This window comes from Myxine glutinosa, unplaced genomic scaffold (genome assembly GCF_964187855.1).
Source record: "Myxine glutinosa unplaced genomic scaffold, kmMyxGlut1.1 SCAFFOLD_393, whole genome shotgun sequence".
NCBI classification, from domain to species: Eukaryota; Metazoa; Chordata; class Myxini; order Myxiniformes; family Myxinidae; genus Myxine; species Myxine glutinosa.
Genome location: NW_027616499.1, coordinates 46,341 through 54,310, shown reverse-complemented (window position 1 = coordinate 54,310; position 7,970 = coordinate 46,341).

Sequence of the window (7,970 nt, the reverse complement as noted above, 5' to 3'; positions counted from 1 at the left end):
ACAAGTGCAAAATTGGTTTCCTGCACCAACACAAGTGCGAAAAGTGGTTTTTCAACACTAACAAGTGCGAAAAGTGGTTTTTCCACACTAATACAAGTGCAAAATTGGTTTCCTGCACCAACACAAGTGCGAAAAGTGGTTTTTCCACACTAATACAAGTGCAAAAGTGGTTTCCTGCACCACCACAAGTGCGAAAAGTGGTTTTTCAACACTAACACAAGTGCGAAAAGTGGTTTTTCAACACTAACACAAGTGCGAAAAGTGGTTTTTCAACACTAACACAAGTGCGAAAAGTGGTTTTTCAACACTAACACAAGTGCGAAAAGTGGTTTTTCCACACTAATACAAGTGCAAAAGTGGTTTCCTGCACCAACACAAGTGCGAAAAGTGGTTTTTCAACACTAACACAAGTGCGAAAAGTGGTTTTTCCACACTAATACAAGTGCAAAAGTGGTTTCCTGCACCAACACAAGTGCGAAAAGTGGTTTTTCAACACTAACACAAGTGCGAAAAGTGGTTTTTCAACACTAACACAAGTGCGAAAAGTGGTTTTTCAACACTAACACAAGTGCAAAAAATGGATTTTCAACACTAACACAAGTGCGAAAGGTGTTTTTTCAACACTAACACAAGTGCAAAAAGTGTTTTTTCCACACTAATACAAGTGCAAAAGTGGTTTCCTGCACCAACACAAGTGCGAAAAATGGTTTTTCAACACTAACACAAGTGCGAAAAGTGGTTTTTCAACACTAACACAAGTGCGAAAAGTGGTTTTTCAACACTAACACAAGTGTGAAAAGTGGTTTTTCCACACTAATACAAGTGCAAAAGTGGTTTCCTGCACCAACACAAGTGCGAAAAGTGGTTTTTCAACACTAACACAAGTGCGAAAAGTGGTTTTTTAACACTATCACAAGTGCAAAAAGTGTTTTTCCACACTAATACAAGTGCAAAAGTGGTTTCCTGCACCAACACAAGTGCGAAAAGTGGTTTTTCAACACTAACACAAGTGCGAAAAGTGTTTTTTCCACACTAATACAAGTGCAAAAGTGGTTTCCTGCACCAACACAAGTGCGAAAAGTGGTTTTTCAACACTAACACAAGTGCGAAAAGTGGTTTTTCCACACTAATACAAGTGCAAAAGTGGTTTCCTGCACCAACACAAGTGCGAAAAGTGGTTTTTCAACACTAACACAAGTGCGAAAAGTGGTTTTTCAACACTAACACAAGTGCGAAAAGTGGTTTTTCAACACTAACACAACTGCGAAAAGTGGTTTTTCAACACTAACACAAGTGCAAAAAGTGGTTTTTCAACACTAACACAAGTGCGAAAAGTGTTTTCTCCACACTAATACAAGTGCAAAAGTGGTTTCCTGCACCAACACAAGTGCGAAAAGTGGTTTTTCAACAGTAACAAGTGCGAAAAGTGGTTTTTCAACACTATCACAAATGCAAAAAGTGTTTTTTCCACACTAATACAAGTGCAAAAGTGGTTTCCTGCACCAACACAAGTGCGAAAAGTGGTTTTTCAACACTAACACAAGTGCGAAAAGTGGTTTTTCAACACTAACACAAGTGCGAAGAGTGGTTTTTCCACACCAATACAAGTGCAAAAGTGGTTTCCTGCACCAACACAAGTGCGAAAAGTCGTTTTTCAACACTAACACAAGTGCGAAAAGTGCTTTTTCAACACTAACACTAGTGCAAAAAGTGGTTTTTCCACACTAATACAAGTGCAAAAAGTAGTTTCCTGCACCAACACAAGTGCAAAAAGTGGTTTTTCAACACTAACACAAGTGCGAAAAGTGGTTTTTCAACACTAACAGAAGTGCGAAAAGTGGTTTTTCAACACTATCACAAGTGCAAAAGTGGTTTCCTGCACCAACACAAGTGCGAAAAGTGGTTTTTCAACACTAACACAAGTGCGAAAAGTGGTTTTTCAACACTAACACAAGTGCGAAAAGTGTTTTGTCCACACTAATACAAGTGCAAAAGTGGTTTCCTGCACCAACACAAGTGCGAAAAGTGGTTTTTCAACACTAACACATGTGCGAAAAGTGGTTTTTCAACACTAACACAAGTGCGAAAAGTGGTTTTTCCACACTAATACAAGTGCGAAAAGTGGTTTTTCCACACTAATACAAGTGCGAAAAGTGGTTTTTCAACACTAACACAAGTGCAAAAGTGGTTTCCTGCACCAACACAAGTGCGAAAAGTGGTTTTTCCACACTAATACAAGTGCAAAAGTGGTTTCCTGCACCAACACAAGTGCGAAAAGTGGTTTTTCAACACTAACACAAGTGCGAAAAGTGGTTTTTCAACACTAACAGAAGTGCAAAAAGTGGTTTTTCAACACTAATACAACTGCAAAAGTGGTTTCCTGCACCAACACAAGTGCGAAAAGTGGTTTTTCAACACTAACACAAGTGCGAAAAGTGGTTTTTCAACACTAACACAACTAGCGAAAAGTGGTTTTTCCACACTAATACAACTGCAAAAGTGGTTTCCTGCACCAACACAAGTGCGAAAAGTGGTTTTTCAACACTAACAAGTGCGAAAAGTGGTTTTTCAACACTATCACAAATGCAAAAAGTGTTTTTTCCACACTAATACAAGTGCAAAAGTGGTTTCCTGCACCAACACAAGTGCGAAAAGTGGTTTTTCAACACTAACACAAGTGCGAAAAGTGGTTTTTCAACACTAACACAAGTGCGAAAAGTGGTTTTTCCACACCAATACAAGTGCAAAAGTGGTTTCCTGCACCAACACAAGTGCGAAAAGTCGTTTTTCAACACTAACACAAGTGCGAAAAGTGCTTTTTCAACACTAACACTAGTGCAAAAAGTGGTTTTTCCACACTAATACAAGTGCAAAAAGTAGTTTCCTGCACCAACACAAGTGCAAAAAGTGGTTTTTCAACACTAACACAAGTGCGAAAAGTGGTTTTTCAACACTAACACAAGTGCGAAAAGTGGTTTTTCAACACTATCACATGTGCAAAAGTGGTTTCCTGCACCAACACAAGTGCGAAAAGTGGTTTTTCAACACTAACACAAGTGCGAAAAGTGGTTTTTCAACACTAACACAAGTGCGAAAAGTGTTTTGTCCACACTAATACAAGTGCAAAAGTGGTTTCCTGCACCAACACAAGTGCGAAAAGTGGTTTTTCAACACTAACACATGTGCGAAAAGTGGTTTTTCAACACTAACACAAGTGCGAAAAGTGGTTTTTCCACACTAATACAAGTGCGAAAAGTGGTTTTTCCACACTAATACAAGTGCGAAAAGTGGTTTTTCAACACTAACACAAGTGCAAAAGTGGTTTCCTGCAACAACACAAGTGCGAAAAGTGGTTTTTCCACACTAATACAAGTGCAAAAGTGGTTTCCTGCACCAACACAAGTGCGAAAAGTGGTTTTTCAACACTAACACAAGTGCGAAAAGTGGTTTTTCAACACTAACAGAAGTGCAAAAAGTGGTTTTTCCACACTAATACAAGTGCAAAAGTGGTTTCCTGCACCAACACAAGTGCGAAAAGTGGTTTTTCAACACTAACACAAGTGCGAAAAGTGGTTTTTCAACACTATCACAAGTGCAAAAAGTGTGTTTTCCACACAAATACAACTGCAAAAGTGGTTTCCTGCACCAACACAAGTGCGAAAAGTGGTTTTTCAACACTAACACAAGTGCGAAAAGTGGTTTTTCAACACTAACACAAGTGCGAAAAGTGGTTTTTCCACACTAATACAACTGCAAAAGTGGTTTCCTGCACCAACACAAGTGCGAAAAGTGGTTTTTCAACACTAACACAAGTGCGAAAAGTGGTTTTTCAACACTAACACAAGTGCGAAAAGTGGTTTTGCCACACTAATACAACTGCAAAAGTGGTTTCCTGCACCAACACAAGTGCGAAAAGTGGTTTTTCAACACTAACACAAGTGCGAAAAGTGGTTTTTCAACACTAACACAAGTGCGAAAAGTGGTTTTTCAACACTAACACAAGTGCGAAAAGTGGTTTTTCCACACTAATACAAGTGCAAAAGTGGTTTCCTGCACCAACACAAGTGCGAAAAGTGGTTTTTCAACACTAACACAAGTGCGAAAAGTGGTTTTTCAACACTAACACAAGTGCGAAAAGTGGTTTTTCAACACTAACACAAGTGCAAAAAGTGGTTTTTCAACACTAACACAAGTGCGAAAGGTGTTTTTTCAACACTAACACAAGTGCAAAAAGTGTTTTTTCCACACTAATACAAGTGCAAAAGTGGTTTCCTGCACCAACACAAGTGCGAAAAGTGGTTTTTCAACACTAACACAAGTGCGAAAAGTGGTTTTTCAACACTAACACAAGTGCGAAAAGTGGTTTTTCAACACTAACACAAGTGCGAAAAGTGGTTTTTCCACACTAATACAAGTGCAAAAGTGGTTTCCTGCACCAACACAAGTGCGAAAAGTGGTTTTTCAACACTAACACAAGTGCGAAAAGTGGTTTTTTAACACTATCACAAGTGCAAAAAGTGTTTTTCCACACTAATACAAGTGCAAAAGTGGTTTCCTGCACCAACACAAGTGCGAAAAGTGGTTTTTCAACACTAACACAAGTGCGAAAAGTGTTTTTTCCACACTAATACAAGTGCAAAAGTGGTTTCCTGCACCAACACAAGTGCGAAAAGTGGTTTTTCAACACTAACACAAGTGCGAAAAGTGGTTTCTCAACACTAACACAAGTGTGAAAAGTGGTTTTTCCACACTAATACAAGTGCAAAAGTGGTTTCCTGCACCAACACAAGTGCAAAAAGTGTTTTCCACACTAATGCAAGTGCAAAAGTGGTTTCCTGCACCACCACAAGTGCGAAAAGTGGTTTTTCAACACTAACACAAGTGCGAAAAGTGGTTTTTCCACACTAATACAAGTGCAAAAGTGGTTTCCTGCACCACCACAAGTGCGAAAAGTGGTTTTTCAACACTATCACAAATGCAAAAAGTGTTTTTTCCACACTAATACAAGTGCAAAAGTGGTTTCCTGCACCAACACAAGTGCGAAAAGTGGTTTTTCAACACTAACACAAGTGCGAAAAGTGGTTTTTCAACACTAACACAAGTGCGAAAAGTGGTTTTTCAACACTAACACAAGTGCGAAAAGTGGTTTTTCCACACTAATACAAGTGCAAAAGTGGTTTCCTGCACCAACACAAGTGCGAAAAGTGGTTTTTCAACACTAACACAAGTGCGAAAAGTGGTTTTTTAACACTATCACAAGTGCAAAAAGTGTTTTTCCACACTAATACAAGTGCAAAAGTGGTTTCCTGCACCAACACAAGTGCGAAAAGTGTTTTTTCAACACTAACACAAGTTCGAAAAGTGTTTTTTCCACACTAATACAAGTGCAAAAGTGGTTTCCTGCACCAACACAAGTGCGAAAAGTGGTTTTCCAACACTAACACAAGTGCGAAAAGTGGTTTCCTGCACCAACACAAGTGCGAAAAGTGGTTTTTCAACACTAACACAAGTGCGAAAAGTGGTTTTTCCACACCAATACAAGTGCAAAAGTGGTTTCCTGCACCAACACAAGTGCGAAAAGTGGTTTCCTGCACCAACACAAGTGCAAAAAGTGGTTTTTCAACACTAACACAAGTGCAAAAAGTGGTTTTTCAACACTAACACAAGTGCGAAAAGTGGTTTTTCAACACTACCACAAGTGCGAAAAGTGGTTTTTCAACACTAACACAAGTGCAAAAAGTGGTTTTTCAACACTAATACAAGTGCAAAATTGGTTTCCTGCACCAACACAAATGCGAAAAGTGGTTTTTCAACACTAACAAGCGCGAAAAGTGGTTTTTCCACACTAATACAAGTGCAAAATTGGTTTCCTGCACCAACACAAGTGCGAAAAGTGGTTTTTCCACACTAATACAAGTGCAAAAGTGGTTTCCTGCACCACCACAAGTGCGAAAAGTGGTTTTTCAACACTAACACAAGTGCGAAAAGTGGTTTTTCAACACTAACACAAGTGCGAAAAGTGGTTTTTCAACACTAACACAAGTGCAAAAAGTGGTTTTTCAACACTAACACAAATGCGAAAAGTGTTTTTTCAACACTAACACAAGTGCGAAAAGTGTTTTTTCCACACTAATACAAGTGCAAAAGTGGTTTCCTGCACCAACACAAGTGCGAAAAGTGGTTTTTCAACACTAACACAAGTGCGAAAAGTGGTTTCCTGCACCAACACAAGTGCGAAAAGTGGTTTTTCAACACTAACACAAGTGCGAAAAGTGGTTTTACCACACTAATACAAGTGCAAAAGTGGTTTTACCACACTAATACAAGTGCGAAAAGTGGTTTTTCCACACTAATACAAGTGCAAAAGTGGTTTCCTGCACCAACACAAGTGCGAAAAGTGGTTTTTCAACACTAACACAAGTGCGAAAAGTGGTTTTTCAACACCAACACAAGTGCGAAAAGTGGTTTTTCCACACTAATACAAGTGCAAAAGTGGTTTCCTGCACCAACACAAGTGCGAAAAGTGGTTTTTCAACACTAACACAAGTGCGAAAAGTGGTTTTTCAACACTATCACAAGTGGGAAAAGTGGTTTTTCAACACTAACACAAGTGCGAAAAGTGGTTTTTCAACACTATCACAAATGCAAAAAGTGTTTTTTCCACACTAATACAAGTGCAAAAGTGGTTTCCTGCACCAACACAAGTGCGAAAAGTGGTTTTTCAACACTAACACAAGTGCAAAAAGTGGTTTTTCAACACTAACACAAGTGCGAAAAGTGGTTTTTCAACACTAACACAAGTGCGAAAAGTGGTTTTTCAACACTAACACAAGTGCGAAAAGTGGTTTTTCAACACTAACAGAAGTGCGAAAAGTGGTTTTTCCACACTAATACAAGTGCAAAAGTGGTTTCCTGCACCAACACAAGTGCCAAAAGTGGTTTTTCAACACTAACAAGTGCGAAAAGTGGTTTTTCAACACTATCGCAAATGCAAAAAGTGTTTTTTCCACACTAATACAAGTGCAAAAGTGGTTTCCTGCACCAACACAAGTGCGAAAAGTGGTTTTTCAACACTAACGCAAGTGCGAAAAGTGGTTTTTCAACACTAACACAATTGCGAAAAGTGGTTTTTCCACACTAATACAAGTGCAAAAGTGGTTTCCTGCACCAACACAAGTGCGAAAAGTGGTTTTTCAACACTAACACAAGTGCGAAAAGTGGTTTTTCAACACTAACACAAGTGCGAAAAGTGGTTTTTCCACACCAATACAAGTGCAAAAGTGGTTTCCTGCACAAACACAAGTGCGAAAAGTCGTTTTTCAACACTAACACAAGTGCGAAAAGTGCTTTTTCAACACTAACACTAGTGCAAAAAGTGGTTTTTCCACACTAATACAAGTGCAAAAAGTGGTTTCCTGCACCAACACAAGTGCAAAAAGTGGTTTTTCAACACTAACACAAGTGCGAAAAGTGGTTTTTCAACACTAACACAAGTGCGAAAAGTGGTTTTTCAACACTATCACAAGTGCGAAAAGTGGTTTTTCAACACTAACACAAGTGCAAAAAGTGGTTTTTCAACACTAATACAAGTGCAAAATTGGTTTCCTGCACCAACACAAGTGCGAAAAGTGGTTTTTCAACACTAACAAGTGCGAAAAGTGGTTTTTCCACACTAATACAAGTGCAAAATTGGTTTCCTGCACCAACACAAGTGCGAAAAGTGGTTTTTCCACACTAATACAAGTGCAAAAGTGGTTTCCTGCACCACCACAAGTGCGAAAAGTGGTTTTTCAACACTAACACAAGTGCGAAAAGTGGTTTTTCAACACTAACACAAGTGCGAAAAGTGGTTTTTCAACACTAACACAAGTGCGAAAAGTGGTTTTTCAACACTAACACAAGTGCGAAAAGTGGTTTTTCCACACTAATACAAGTGCAAAAGTGGTTTCCTGCACCAACACAAGTGCGAA